The sequence below is a fragment of the Euprymna scolopes genome, chromosome 12, assembly GCF_053919585.1.
Source record: "Euprymna scolopes isolate OS-2025 chromosome 12, ASM5391958v1, whole genome shotgun sequence".
NCBI lineage: Eukaryota > Metazoa > Mollusca > Cephalopoda > Sepiida > Sepiolidae > Euprymna > Euprymna scolopes.
Window position 1 is genome coordinate 19597990 of NC_136493.1, and position 17609 is coordinate 19615598.

Here is a 17609-nt window from a genome sequence, read left to right on the forward strand (position 1 = left end):
ACAGTTTTAATTTTCATGATTCCATGTGATGGCCGATTTGTGTGTATTTCCAGTTTGTGTCTGTAGCTCATGTGCGTTAGTCTTAATATTCAAGGGCTTTCTTAATAATTCGGCCGTTTCCATACTTGTTATTGGTTGTATGTTCTCAGCCATCACTCTGATTTCAAAATGTCGATTGTTATTATTATTATTATTATCATTATTATTATTATTATTATTATTATTATTATTATTATTATTATTATTGCTACTAATACATGTATTAGTAGTAGTAGTGGTATCGTTTTTGTTCGCCATATTTCAATAAGTTATGTGTCACGGACTTATCTCATTTTTCTGTTTTATTTGCTCATATTTTTGCTGTAATCATGATTGCTCCTTTAGCTCAGTCAGTTGTGCAGCCATGATGCTTTCCATTGTTATTTTATCACATTAATTTTCATTATCTCTATTCCTCTATCTTAAATAGTTTATGCAACGAGAAAAAATTCCACTCTGCTATTATTATGTTTATTATAACTATGGCTGCCCTCTTGGCTTTAAACAGTTTTCGGCCATGTACACGATGAATTTCTAACTATATATTCGTCGTATATTTCACCAAATATTACTTTTGTGTATCCATTTGCATATTTTTTCTCTTATTTATCGTCATAATTTCCATGAAACGTACGCTGCCGGCTGAAGATCCAACTTGAACGGAAAATGGACATCCGAAGACACATGAGGAAGAGAGGAGATTAATGTACAAAAGAGACAAAACGTTTCGCCGATGGACGGACTGTAAAAATTATATTTCTTCTTCCAAAACCTAATTTCTTCGCCGGCGATCACTAACCCTAAACATAACCTATTATACACGCTTGGATCGTTTTTGTGCTTATGCGTCTTTTTTTTATTTTTTTCATGCTCAGCTTCTATTATATCTGCTATTAAAATCGATGTGTAATTATCCTGTCTTGTTGCATTATGCGTCTTTATCACCATGGCGTGTGTTATATGGTGTAAAACCGATATCACGCCGCGCTGTGTCCCTTGTGTGAACGAGAAGAAGAAAAGCTGTTGCGGGGTGTGACATCTCTGGTCTCTTAATCTGCGATCTGGACCAGAATCAAGGAAGATTTCTTTACTGCGAGACTGCTGGTATTTATCGACCCAGATTTATTCGAGCGAGTAAAAAGAAAGTTGCACAGTGGATCGTCAAACGGGGAGGGGGTAGCGGAAAGTTTAGCCAGAAGAGAGAGAGAGAGAGATAGATAGATAGAGAGAGAGAGAGAGAGAGAGAAGGAGAGAGGGTATCAAGGCGTCTACCGTGAAGAATTGTTGGGCACTTATCAACCAGAGAGCTGCAATCTGACCCTTGAGGCTTATTTTTATGGCGACCGCTACTTAACACTTGACTTAAGATATATCAGCGAAAGTAGGTTATAAAAGATGTACACTATAAGTGCTGTCCGCAGGAACATTAGCTTAGATTCTTTCATAAAATAGAAATAGCGAAATCATTTCGTTCTTTTCTACGGATGAACTAAATTTATACGAATAATGTTCTACGTTAACTTGCGTTTCCAGAACGAAGATTATTTTCAGAACTTTAAGAATTATAAAATCCAATATTATTCTAATAAATACCACACACACACACACACACACACACACACACACACACGCACACATATATACATATATACACATATATATATATATACATATATATATATATATATATATTTGTGTGTGTTTGTGTGTGTACATTTGTAAATGTAGCAAAACAATAGATGAATGTGAAAATATTTATCATCGGCTTAGGACCAAATCTTATTCATTAATTTGGTACAAATACCCTATATATCAAGTTATTAGTCTGGCGACCAATATTGACAAGAGCTATGTGTAGAGACCTTTTATCAAGTAATAGACAATTTCACTTATATATATATATATATATATATATATACATATATATATGTATACATACACACACACACACACACACACACATATATATATATATATATATATATATATATATATATATATATATATATATATATATATATATATATATACTAGCTGTACTCTGCCACGCGTTGCAATGGCTCAATTTGGTGTAATGGAAAAATTTAATAAAAAGTGAAAATGCATGTTTCTTATATTAGTACAGTAATCTACTGCAAAAAGTGAAAAAGAAGGCGAAAATGAAAACAAATGGTACTCTTGCAGAATTTGATCTAGATCCTCGGGAGTTTCTGTCAACCATTAATGGTTTGGACTTGACCAACAATCAGTGGACGAAGCCGAACGTAGCAAAAATGTTGAAACGCTAAATGTTTTTTGTTGTTTTACAAAAATGTGAGTTAGTAATTAATATTTGGTTGATGATGGGGGTTATTATACACAGATTCGAAAAAGTTGTCCAAAAACAAATAAATGAAACAAAGGTAAAGTAAGTTACGTTTCTACCTAATTGGATAATTGTTTAGTGTTTTTATGTAATGTAAAATGTTTAATCGGCTCAAAAAACAGAAATGGTCGCGGACTCTGTTAAATACGTTAAGTTTGGGAAAGTAAGTTGAAAACTAAAAACTATACAAAAGTGTCGGAAACTCACCGAATATATGTTATCATGACATAGGCTGGCATAATCGGTGGGTTTCTGACAGTATTTTCTATGTTTTTTTTAGTTTTAACTTACTTTATCTCACTTAAAGTAATCAACAGTGTTCATCACCATTTGTAGCTTTCAAATACCGCGATAAACACTGTTTTTCGAGCCGACTACACGTTACATTAAATGCAAAGGGTGTGTATTACTAAACACAGATACAAAGAAGTTGTCAAAAAATAAATATATAACAAATAAATGTTATCAAAGGCAAGAAAAGTAAATGTTCTACCTAACTGGATAAGATTTTAGCGTTTTTATGTAATGTAAAATCGGTTCAAAAACATTCAATGTTTATCGGTATATCTGAAAAATACAAATGGCGGCAGACTGTATCGAACACGTTAAGTTTTGGGAAATTTTGGGAAAGTGAGTTTAAACTAAAAAACTATACAAAATAATTTTGGGAGCTCAGTATATGTTACCATGACGTAGGCTGGCATATAATGGGTGGTTTTAAACTTTTGATCGATACAGGTGACGACTTTTAACAGTCCCTTTTAGTGATTACCTGGTTTGAGGATATTTGTACAACTAAACGGCAAATCTGCTCCAAAAAGTCCGGTATTATTTTACTTTAAGGCCCGTTTCACGTTCATATATAACGAAATATTTTATTGTAGATTTCGGTGTGCTAAAAACGAATCTGCAAACCGTTTCCGTAGCAAAAAGAAAGTTTTCATGATATTCATGAAATTACTTTATCGAAAAGTGAGTGATCACTTTTCAATGTAAATGTAACTTAGAATGAGCACCCACTTTCTGGCCACCTGAGAGAGGGGCATTTTTCTGTGTTTCTTTGCTAAAAAGTTTTTTGTTTGATTTCTTTTGCATGGTAATAACCCCTGAACTCTTGGACTATTTTCCATTTCACAGCCGTAACCTTCGTTTACGCTATGCGTGAGCATAAACGAAAGCTATTTAGCCAATAAACATGGGAAAAAATCCCCCCTCTCTCAGGTGGCTAGAAAGTGGGTGCTCATTTTAAGTTAAATTTACATCGAAAAGTGATCGCCGCTTTTTCGAAAAAATAATTTTTTCATATCATAAAAACTATTTTTTTGCGACGGAAACGGTTTGCAGATTAATTTTTAGCAAACCAAAATATACAATTGTTTTTCTTATTTACGAACGTGAGACACACGCCCCTTAATGGAAAATTATATAAAAAATCCGGGGGAAAATAGTTTTCAATAAAAACAGCAAATGAATTCGATAGAAAAAAAATGGATGCCATTTTTTTTTCTTTTTTCTGTGTGTTTCTTGGCTAAAAAGTTTTTTGTTTGATTTCTTTTGCATGGTATTAACCCCTGAACTCTGGGACTATTTTCCATTTCACAGACATAGCCTTTGTTTATGCTATGCGTGAGCATAAACGAAAACTGTTCAATATGCATTCGCGTACCAAACTGCCTTGTCAAAATACCATTAAGCCAATAAACACGAAAATAAATGCCCCTTCCTCACGTGGCCAGAAAGTGGGTGCTCATTTTAAGTCAAATTTACATGGAAAAGTGATCACCTACTTTTCGAAAAAAAATTCTTCGGATCATGAAAACTAGTTTGGTACTCCTTGGGCGTTGAGTTCCATGACGACCCGCAGAATTATTTAATGGTCGTTCCCTTAGTACACCCTAGTCAAGGTTAACGGATGCGCACGTAACATTTTTTTATTTATTAACTTACGTGGTGGAGTTTCTATGCTGATAGGTTTTTTGACATTTTTCCACTGGGTTATTATTGATTGAACACTAACCAGATTATGAAAAAAAAATTGAAAAAAAAAACATTCCAACATTTGAAAGAGATACTCACTTTTTAGTTACCACGTTCTGGTAAATCGGTCACTCATTTTTTTTTCAATACGGAAGTGTCTTCGGGAGATATAAAATGGTCGCATGGTGACGAAGCAATGTATCAGGAGGCGTACGGGATGAAAAATTATTGGTAATTTTTTAGATTAGGTCAACCTCCTCAATTTTCTTTTAAATGACGACTTGAAATGGTTTTCGACTATGCTGAATACGAAAATCGCATTGAAATTTTGCAGAAATAAGTAGTTATCACGATATAAAATGTTGTATTATGCATTGTAATCTTTGGCGGCCAACTTTTTACGTGCGTGTATTTGTTTATGGCGCGTATGCACGTAAAAATATTGCCGCCGAAGAATACAATGCATAATACAACTATTTATTTCCGCAAAATGTCAATGCAATTTGCGTGTTCAGCATGTCGGAAACCTATAAATGTCGTCATTGAAAGGAAAATTGTGGAGGTGGACCTAATCTAAAAAAAATACCAAATTAAACATTTCTCCAGCATGTTAGTGAAATTTATAATACTATAAAAAATTGTTTTTTTAAAAAAACAAAAAAACTCACCTTTCATAAAAACAATTTAAAAAAACACAAAAAAACACCCACAAACTGACTTTTAACTGGATAAGTAAAAAAAAAAAATTAAAAACTCGAAACTTTATTTTCATAAAAACAATAAAAAAAAGTCATGTTCAATCTATTTTTTTTCTTTGAGAAACAAATATATTTTTGACTTACAAATGCGGTAGAGGCTCATATTATTTTTTTACTTTCTATGGTTTTGATATACCGCGTATTTATAGGTTACAAAATGGGTGACTGATTTATCAGAACGTTGTAACTAAAAAGTGAGCACCACTTTCAAATATCGAAATAATGATTTCGTTTAATTTTTTTAATAATCTGTTTAATTAGTGTCCAATCAATAATAATCCAGTGAAAAAAAAATCCAAAAACCTATAAGTATAGAAATTAAGCATGGGAGTGATGGTTGTACAACGTCACCTTTCGCACTTTTACAAACATTATTTACGTTAACTCTTTTCATAAAAAGTTTTTTTTTTAAAGTAACTAAACCATTTGTCACGTGTACAAACATTTATTCATTTACGTAGGCTTAACTCTTTTCATGAATTAGAAAAGTTTTACTCTTTAAAATAATAAAAGGAAAAAGTTACTGAACATTTATAAAAGGACTTACTTCTTTTCATGAAGGCCAGAGGAATAGTTGGCCGAAAAGTCGTGAAACAACAACTAATAAAGATGAGAATAAGAGTCCGCAATAAATAAAAATGGGGCTAATGCAGAGAGCGATCCGCGCTATTTTTTAAATCATATTTCCACGTTTAATTAAAGTTTTACGATATGCTTTTTTTATTATTCAATTGTAATTGACAGAATAGTTACAAAACATCCTCCCCTCCCCATGTTAAGAATGACTTTTTAAATAATAACATTATTTCAGCACGGATCACTCTCTGCATGAGTAACATAAAAATTAATGCAAATAATACTTATCTCAATAAGTGAAAGGCTAATTTCTACCGGAAATAAAATGGCGATAATCTCGCAGTTACGCAAAATATTTTTTATTTAATTTAATATTTTTATAATTCGCAATGTTTAATTATTTTAATAACATGCAAACATTCCTTGACTTTAAAAATAGAATTTCTGAAATTTCAATTAAATTGGCAACGTAGAAATATGGGTTTGTTCGCTTTTAACGAACCACACATTACATTTATATATACATATATATATATATATATATATATATATATATATATATATATATATATATATATATACAGAGAGAGAGAGAGCGAGAGATAGATAGTAAGAGAGAACAGTAAGACTGACAGAGACAGAGTGATACATAACTTTCTATACGAACACATGAACTCTTTTTGGGAAAACCTTTTTTTTACATCAATGTTTTTATACCATATATATAACATTTGTATAACTTTGCAATAATCATTTGAACGTGGTGAAGGCTTCCTGTATAGGTGGAAAAACATGAAATAACACATGCGAACAACACAATAACAGTTCGATATCAATGTATCAGTTTTTATATGCGCTTATCTTCCTCTCTAGGCGTATATTTTTAACACATAAAGTCTAGAACTATTTGGAACATCACATTATTATTAACAGGCAATAATAATAAAACACCTAACTCTTTGTTTAGATGAATGAATGACACGTAAAAAAATCTCTCGGCCAAGTGAAATGCAAAATGTTCCTCTTAGCTTGCCGATGAGGGTGCATTAGTTTGCGCATGCATACAATGCCTAAAAGAGCTTGAGTTTTAAAATAAAGCTACTTATCAGTCTGTCGGGTAAGCTGAAACTTAGGGAGCAGTGCTGAGTGATGTGTTTTCATTCTAGCTGATCGCGTCCAAATCATTTTTATTTTCTTAATTTCAAAATCACTAAGAAGCAAAATATGATATTTGATAAGAATTGGCGCTATAATAACATGTACGAAGTCTGGATTACTTAAAATATATCCAAGCATATTACACGACCAGTATGCTTGCAGCTCGCTCTAATATTAAAAATAAATATACATGAAATGTTATATATTCGAAATATATAGTCAGCAATTACTGATTAAATAAACCCAATACGCACGAAAAATCTATGAATAATGAAGGTTTCTTTAATTGTCAGCAAGTTAAATTGTAAAGCAATACAGCTTCAGGCATAAATGTTTCCATTGGATGAAACGGTATGTTGTTTTACTGGAAATCTACATATACACTCTTATATAAATGTCACTTTTTGTGCGAGGGAGAGGGGGGTGACGCGTTCCATAACGGCTGAGTCTACATTTTCCAAATTTAACACAAAGATAATTTATGTCTGTCAGGGTGCTTAGGCATGTTTTGTGCGGAAGTGAATCTGATAAGTAAAAAAAAAAAAAAAAAAAAAAAAAAAAACGAAACATCTTAAAAACAGGTGTTCCTCTTTCATGGATTAAAAAATACGTTTAAAAATATTTTAAGTTACACCAGTCAATAGAAATAATAAAATCTCATCAAAAATTGTCTTCCTAAAAAAAAAAAAAACAGGTAATGCAATGATGAAAATATTGCTCAGTAGTAGACCCTTAGACTACAAATCGAATACTTTCCTCTTGAAACTCCGGGGGTACTTCACCATTTTATTTTACTTTTTTTCGTATTAATGATTTCAAGTTATGAATAAAGAAGAGGGATCATTTAAAATCGCCATGAATAATGTCTTCCTTTTCACATTTTAAAAGTAAACATTAATCAGAAGTGACTATATATATATATATATATATATATATATATATATATATATATATATATATATATATACATGGCATAAACTTGATGACTCGTAGGGTGGATGAAACGCGGAATATTCAGTGTAGCTTAATTGCCATATATATTACTAGCTCTATGTTCGTATTGAGCACTGTTGAAGTAAATAGTTAAAGTTTACACATAAATTTATACTTTCGTATATTAATTTATGAAATTAAATGAAGTAGCCATATATATATATATATATATATATATATATATATATATATATATATATATATATGCCACTTGATCAACCGGGCAAATTATTTCTCGTAATACATAATAATGGATAGAGCAAGGATTCTTCAATAATACATAGGGAATCTGCATCAATTGATATATCATGTTTAAGTGTATTGAACGACCGGGTACTCTGAGCGGCTATGTAGTTCCAAATAAAGTAGTATTTGTGTGACAACGGATTTTGATAAAAAAAACTATAACCTGGAAATTAATTTAGTGGAGTGTTGACGAAAAAGATAATACAATATAAAATTTGAACGTTTTCGTATGTTTTATGACGCCATATTTACTTCAGTTAATCCTGTATATAATAATTTGATGGTAGAAATTCCTTTCTGCACCAAATTGCCGTGGGCTTTCATTTTCAGATGCCGCGCACAAATTTATTGTGTAAAAACATACAACTCTCGTTTCATATAACTACACTACGTCGTTTTATGCACAGTTAATAGTTATAATTACATCCTATATTACATCCTAGGAGAGGCATAATCACTACGGCCCATATCTACAGACGAAGCGTTTGTATTTACCCTTCTACATGATAAGTCTGCCCACTCTCCCAGTGAAGACCGGGTAAATGTATAAACATCATGACTATATTGACCTGACATCCTTATAATCTGAACTAAACACTCATACACATACAACTACCATTACACTTCACTATTCGAAAATAATAATTCCTCCCAAGTTATTTCCGTGCCGATTCTCATTGAAATTCTGTTATTCCGATGCATACAAAAACGTACACATCATGCCTTAACCAAAATGACGGCTAAATCGCCACGCATTCATATAATTCATTTATAATTAGTTTAATGCTGCGGCAATTATATTTCATTTTTTTCACAGTACATGTTATAGTACTGTTTGTGATACATTTATCTTCTGAATTAAAAACAAACGAACAAAACAGTCCAATCATTCTTCCTCTAATCATTATATTTACTAAACAATATCATTGAATCAAGTGTCAAAAATATGAACCAATCTCTGGCGTATCTACGAAATTGCTACCCCCCGTTCCAATTACACAATTTAGAATTCATTCATTTTACCTTATCGATTAAAGACTTACCTTTCAGATTAAACATTGTTTAATGACTTTTGTCGTTGGGGGTCAGTTTACAATTACATCGTTCTACTAATTTGAACATGTCCTTTGTGACCGTCAGCAAAACAATATTACGACAAGATTTTTATCGGGGATGGTAACAAAGTACTTGTTCAATAAAGTAGAACGATATACTTGGAAACTGATCCCTGAGGATAAATATCTTATATATTTTTCCCATGCATATATACTTTCTTTCCTGAAAATTAATTTTGTAATCAGGAAGTTAACGCCAAACCATAAAAAATGTAAATTGGAAAATTTAGAGGGAGCATTACATAAACGTTCTCCGAATCTCTTCGTAAATAAGTTTCTGTTACTTTTTTTGCGGGGCGATGGGGTTCATTATTAATGAATCTATTATAACGTACTTAATTATTTTCGTTATTGATAATACAACGAATTCAGCGAGGGTAAAAAATCGCTCCTTTAGGTAACTACGCATGCGCATCAAGCGGAATTGGTTAAAATAGTATAAAAGAAGACGCTTTTTATGACATATGCCTGGAGCAATGGTTACCGGATCCGCGACGTAACCTATGGGTTTAACGTCTGCACCGATTAAACGGACTGTGTTTTCCCCTCTTTTCATCTCTTTTTAAAATGGTCAATGCGTTTTTTTTTTTGCGACAAACACGTATAACTCTTCGTGTTTTCCTCTAATTTCTAAGTTTTTTCTACTATCGCATTCAAATAGATTTTTGTCTTGCTTTTTCTTCTTTATTTGTTTTTATTCCTTTTATTGTTTTTCTTTTTCTATCGAAATGAAAATGAAAAACGTTAATTTGTTTTAGGGGTGTTTCATGTTTCGTTTGTTTTGCTTTTTCATTTTGATATTATTTTTTCTTACGGTGATACTTGACATAATTGAAACCAAGTAATGCTACCTACTGGGTCTCCTTTATTCGTTTTTTCCTATCGCTGCTATTTTTTTTTTGTTTACGGCTTGTAAGTTGGTGTAGTAAGGCTCAATATTCTTACTACACCACCTTTCTCCATTCGTTCTTGACATTCCGTTAGTCGTTCTTACCATAAGAAGTTAGAGTGTCAATACCGAATGCCGTTTGTAACATGGGAAAGTCGTGGAATGGGCAGTAGCAGCAATAGCAACAGCAACAACACTTTATTTTTTACGAGGTGGGAACACGCTTCCACTGGACAACGCCGGTTTGCGGATACTGCTAGTTATTTAATATATGTTAATACGTCGTAAAAATATATATCAGGACAAAATTCTTTTTTATATGTTTTGAATGTTTAAACGCGTAACTGATAGCTTCCAAGACCACAATCTGACATTCCAAGTTCATATCGATTCTGCTGGCGGGGCTAATGTTATATGATACCGTAAATCGACGATGAAAGTATTGCATCACTGAAGGATTGTATTCTTAGTGCCGCCTCTAGTAAAGATTTGTACCTGCGTATAGATGGTGTAATGAAAACTATCTACTGTATATTAGGAAGTGATTAATTTCCTAAGTCCGTATAGTTTCCTAGGTTTGATATAAAGATACAGATACTGTGACATAGCGAGTGTGAGCAGGTGGAAAGTATCAGATGCAGCGAAGCATGGCCAATATGCAAAGAGTGTAGCAGCAACACTAGCAATATCAGAAAAGCGCGCAGATGTAAATTAGGAAATATGCGCGAGAAGAGGAAAAATATGTAAATTAGGAGGTGTGCGTGAGAAGAGGAAAGAATATGTAATTTAGTAAGTGTGCGCGAGAAGAGGAAAGAATAAAAACAGGAGAAAAAACGCCACACGTACTCGGGGAGACACGAAAGTGGACGGGCATATAAAGACACAGGCGTGAAATAGCTGGCTACGGCCGGAGTGAGAAGGGGAAACAAAGTCGACGTTAAAGAAAATGGGCGCGTGAAGTCGCAGCCGAGAAATGTATGGCTGCAGCCGGAGTTCTGTCGGAGGAAGGAAAACACCGGATAAAATAAACATGTGGCAACGAGAATTTTTTCAAGCGATGCCGAATGTAATTTTATTTAAAAAGTTTTATTAAAAAAGAGAAAAGGATGCTGATGCAGATTTATTTTCTCTTCTTTATTGTAACGGTAAAGTTTAAAACTTGGGTTCGAAAAGTATTATCTAAAGATAGCCAGAGGATACCTGAGCAAACATCTTGTGTAAAATAATCTAAATTATTAAACATTACTTGTAAAACATCCCGAACCATTAAAAATGTCTCGTCATACTTTAATAGGATTAGTAATACTATTGTACTGCATAAGCATATTAAACAAGAACACACGTATCAATTCATTAATTTTTGGCGGGTTGATTGTTATCCTCAATTTCATAATCGTTATTGTTTCTCCACGTTTCGGCACTACTCATCCTCTGGTTTTCTTATGGTGATTAACCGTTATGGAATAGAAATGCTGAGTCAACGTTTTGGCCAACTAATTAAGTTAAAAGACTCACCATAGTCTATCACCCGAAGAAAGCCAGAGTAGTAGTTGGCCGAAATGTGGTGAAACACCAACAAATGAAAGTTGAGGGTGACAGTTTGCATATAAAAAGTATTACACAAATTACAAATGATTCCAATAAAAATATAATAATATTCGGAACGCATCCAACAAGAGAAAACCAGTAAACAAAATTGGATTTATAAGACAAAAAGTCGAACCTTTATCGCTGTTCGGGCCCCGCGGTTCTGTGGATAGGGCGTTGTATCTTTACAGGTCCAAGGTTAACATTGTCTAAATACAACAGTTTAAACCCCATCTGCGCAGACCAGAAGATTAGTTGATATATAGTTAAGTTAAAATTGAAGTATTCCTGTCTATGACTGGTAAAATGATTTCCTTAATTCCCGAACGTGCACAATTTCGCAGAAATATCATGCCAGCAAATTAAACATAGGTCATGCTATTAAATTTAATTTTAGAAGTATAATACAAATCCTCACTAAATTCCATGAAAATTTAAGTCTTAAAATTAAGGAGTTTGGGATAAAATAATAGGTTTAGCTAATTGAATGATTTCCCAATAAACATAAATTTCTGATAATCCGCAAAGGTTCTTATCTATCGTAAGTAAATATAGCACATTTTCAACCACTTTCGAAAAGATAATACGTTCTAAAATTCATAATAATAGCTTTATAAATTAGCGAGTAAAAACAAAACAAACACAGTAAGAACATGTTCATACAACTAATTTCATATGTAGAATTTAGGTGAATATATTAAACACTTTTCTATCAGACATAAAAAGCAAGTTTACACAATCAAGCGTAAACTTGAATAAAAACTCAATACTGAACACATAAACACACAAGCACATACACAAACACACACACACACACACCCACATATATATATATATATATATATATATATATATATATATATATATATATATATATATATATATATATATATAACTAGCAGGGCAAGCAAAATTGTCCGGGATTAAAGTAGCAAAGAATACTTCAGATTTCTAATACTTTCTCAGTGAAACAGGTTAATTCGCTCATTTGTCAGTAAAATGAATTGATTATCTGATCCAGCAGGTGACACAGCGATGTGCATCGTGATAACAAGCTTCTGTCCGCAGTTACAGTCAACAACATATTGTAGTTTATACTGCACTGTAGACAATATACTGCTAATTTTGTAATATCAACTTATGTTAAAAAAGAACCACACAATATAATCATTATTTTTATATAATAGCTTGAATAAAAAATTCATAATGCAAAAGCGCTGTCTCCTGAAACATTTCTGCTCTAAACAGAAACATTTATTTCGCACGAGTCTTTTCAAAGAACTTACTGTTGATTTTATCCGCCAATTATCCTGATAAAACTTCTCCAGTGCAGGTTATATATATTAGTAAAATTCAGAATGTTGCTTCCTTCATTCCGATACAAAACCTATCAAAAAAAAAAAACACTCCTAGATCCATAAAATCCATAAAAAATCAGTACACTCCTATTAGTGAGTGCATAGTAAACAAGCTCTAAAACATACGGTGTGATTATGTATATATATATATATATATATATATATATATATATATATACATATATATTTTAGTCATTCAATGAATTTAAAAAATTATGATGTGAAATATTTGAATTTACAAATCAAAAGATTTTTATTATTCTACGCAAGACAAGAAATACATTTGAAATATTATAACTCCTTATCCTAAAGGGTTTCGATGTCTAACATCTATTCAGAGGAGAAAATATTGAATGAATAGATTTTACTTATTTTCTCTATCTTGTATATCGAGCAATTCGTATTTAGGTTGGATATTACTTATAGAATATTACTGTTATTAATATCTTGTAAGACTTATAATCATAGGTGTCCATGCCAGTTCATTGTTAGATAATTTCATTCTGAAGTATATATATATATATATATATATATATATATATATATACACACACATATATATACCTAGAGAGAGAGAGAGAGATAGAGAGATGTCATTATATATATATATACATATATATAGACATCCCCCCTCTCTCTCTCTCTCTCTCTCTCTCTCTCTCTCTAGGTATATATACATATATATATATATATACGGTGTGATTATATATATATATATATATATGTATATATATAAATATATATATATATATATATATATATATATATATATATATATATATAATTCGCCAAAAACAGTAGTTAGTGTGTGTCAAATTAATCGAATCACTTCCGCAACGTTGAATTATTTCCTATATTTTTCTCCGAAAAAGTCACGAGATATTTCCCGAATTTGTAAACACTTAAAAAGATAATAAAAGTAAATTTATTTCTTTGTAGAACACTTTTACGGCTTTAATAGAACGTCAAATTTATTAGATACACAGAGATTAGTTTCCGGTATAAACGACGCTTTGTTTCCGGGGAACAATAAAAAAACGTCGATGATAAGTAAATGGCGATTCATTATATATAAGATACTAGCGGGAATTCATATCCATTTGCATTACCGACCGAATTAAGCTGATCTTATTATAATGAAAATCTTTATAATATCTAGATTTTATTGTTCTAAGCTGACAACGATGATCGATGTAAACCCCGATCATGTTATCGAACATGTTGCGAAATTGTTAAAGTGCTTGGCACATTCGACTGCGGAGTTACACTCTTGGTGAAGTTGGTGGTGCAACCCTTACTGCAGAAAATACAAAAAATACAAATGGCAATTACTTTGGGCTCTTAATAAGTCATTGCTGACAGAGCGAAAGCATATTTTCCCAGTAGATTAAATAATGTCCGAAATCCGCGCTGATTCCTCCATTCGGCAGAAAGAATCCGCGGTTCGACAAAAATATTCCACAGTTAAAAAAATAAATAGCTAAATTAAATCGAAGGTTGTGTCGACCTAAATATTTTGAAAAATACAAAAAAAAAAGAAAAAACAACAACAACAAAAAACAACAGCAACTGGGCTTCACCTTTACTCCTGATCTTTAATGGAATACTTACATCAAATCTGTTGCCAAGGCCGCTGGAAAAAAGGTCGAATCTTTCTATCGATCCAGTAGATATCTCACTTCTGATGCAATTCTCTATCTATATAAGAGCAAGGTACGACCAAGGATGGAATACTGTTGCCACATGTTGGCAGGAACTGCTAGAAAAGACTTGCCCTTTCTTGATAGAGTACAAAATAGATTTCGTGGCCTGGTAGGAGATGTCCTTTTCTCTTCGCCGAAACCTCTATCTCACAGGAGAGATTTTGCGAGTTTATCTCTGCTTTATCGTTAGTTTCATGGAAAGTGTTCGACTGGGCTTCAATCTATGGTCCCCCCTCGCCCAACTTTCACAAGAGACACTCGTCTAAAAACACTATCAATAATTCTCCTACTCTTTATATGTGCCTAAACCTAAACATAGATTCCATGATCAAAGCTTCTTTCTTAGAACTGATCGCCTGTAGAATTGTCTTCCGTTTTCCTGCTTTCCAGCCGTCTATAATATGGGTGTCTTCAAGTCCAACGTGGACAATTTTTTTTTTTTTTTAATTTTTTTTTTTACATTTTCACCCCAAACAAGGGAAATTGCCACTTTGGTGTAGGGGGCTACTATCAGGGGAAACAACTACTGGGGTACTATGTAGGGATTTGGGCAGCAAGGTATCGGTTCACGTTACACTTGAACTTCTGCACGTCAGTACTGTTGGGGAAGCAGGGACCTGGAATGGAATTCCAGAGTCTAGCATTTCTGGGGAAGAAACTATTGGAGTAAAAAATCTTTTAAATCTAGGGATCTCTACAGTGTGGGGGTGGGATTTAGCAGCCTGTCGGGTTTGTCGAGGGTGCACACGTCGTGGGGGCACAAGTGATTGCAGTTCGTCAGAGCATTCACCACTAAAATACTTGTAGAAAAGGCAGAGGGATGCAACATTTCGTCGATGGGACAGAGGCTGAAGCTTTGATGCCAGTTCAGGGCCTATCAGGTTTGCGACTCTCTTTTGAACCTTGTCATGGAGCGAGAGACTAGTAGCAGATGCACCAGCCCAGGTGTGGCAGCAGTACTCCATACATGGGCGAATGGTGGCCTTATAGAGGTACAGGATACTTTCGGGTGTAAGCAGTTTTCTAGCACGGTAGAGAGAGCCCACCTTTCTTGCAGCGGCTCTGGCAATGTCTTCAATGTAATTGTTCCAACTCATGTTTCCTGTGAACGTTAGGCCAAGGAGTTTGAAAGATAGACTCTCAGATAAAGAGTCGTTGGGTGGTAGAGAGGGTTTCTTGTAATTATTGAATGAAACTAGTTTAGTCTTTACAGCATTGAACGCGACCAACCACTTTTGTCCCCATTCCACTACAGATTGGAGGTCTTCCTCTAGTGTTTCTGCCATTTCTTTAGAAATGTGTTCATTCGTCTTCCTGTCGTGCCTGCCATAGAGTGTAGTGTCATCAGCATATATACCCATCTCAGAGGCAATGTTGTCGGGGATGTCATTTATGAATATCAGGAACAATAGAGGTCCAAGGATAGAACCCTGGGGCACCCCCATATTTATATCATATTGTTTAGATGTACGACTGTCGAGGACAACCTGGATCATTCCACTTAAGTTAACAAATTTACCGAACTTCCATTACTATCGATTACTATATTGTCCTTTTGACTACTATACACTCTTTAACCCTTATCCTTGAGTTACCTATCGGTCTTGATAAGTGATAATGCCCATGTAAAAAAAAGAAGAGTAAAGATGAAAACAGTATTCGGTATTACGAATTATGGCATAACATTTTCATCAGTCGAAAATAACGTTTTATTTCTTGATTTTCTGAAAAAAACATATGATACACATTTCCTGACATATTTTACCTCTTCTGAGAAATCGGGGAAGGATCTATTAAGGTAGACAAGAAAGAGAATGGCCACTAAGTATATATATATATATATATATATATATATATATATATATATATATATATATATATATATATATATATATATATATATATAGTTCTGTGAAAATATTCTTCATTTACTTATATTTCCCTTTCTCTATATATGTCAATCTTTATTTAAGAAGCTCAATTTAATAACGAAGCATATACTAAATAAATAAATAAAAGTATATATTTCAAATTTCATGCTGTTGACCATCTTACAATTTATTCCTTTAATTCAGTTGAGATTTACAATTCTGACAGCATCTGTTTCGCAACAAAAATATTTCATACATTATTATATGAATCAATGAATCTATGTTTTCATTAACTAATCAGAAGGATATCTATTTCTGCTGTAGATTTAATGGCAACATAGATTATTTGATTGATATACTAATTAAGTTAATAGTTTTGTGCTACGGAATAGATACTGTCAAGAATTGCGAATGTAAACTGGATTAAATGGAATAAATTGTAAGATGGTCAACATCATGAAATTTAGAATATAGACTTTTGTCAGGCATGCATTTTATTTATATATACATGATGACTGCAATGTCTGGTAAGACGAGTGCCATTCCCTCAGACATTTAAGGTCCATGAGCCCAAAAATTACTTCCATCGCCACAGGACCAGTTTATAGACAAATATCTGAGGGAGTATATATGCACAGATGATGTCACAGAGGTGTAGCTTTGTACGACAGCCAAGTCTTTCTCGGTTCAAAATGTTGAGATCCAGAAACAAGCAAGAGCAAGATAGCCAGCAACAAGTTAATCTGCAGACCCGCTTAATGCGGGCACTGGTCACCCGCTTTATGTTTTTTTGTTAAATCAGAGATTTGCTTCTCCTAGAAAGTATGCTTCAGCACGGCTTAAAGGATCCCTCTCCACCCCAACACACACATGCATACACACAAACACACACGGTGCTAATTGACCGTTGACCCCGAAAAAGGGTTCATTCGCCCTTTGAAAGGTTTTGTTTTTCATCCTCTAGGGAGACTAGC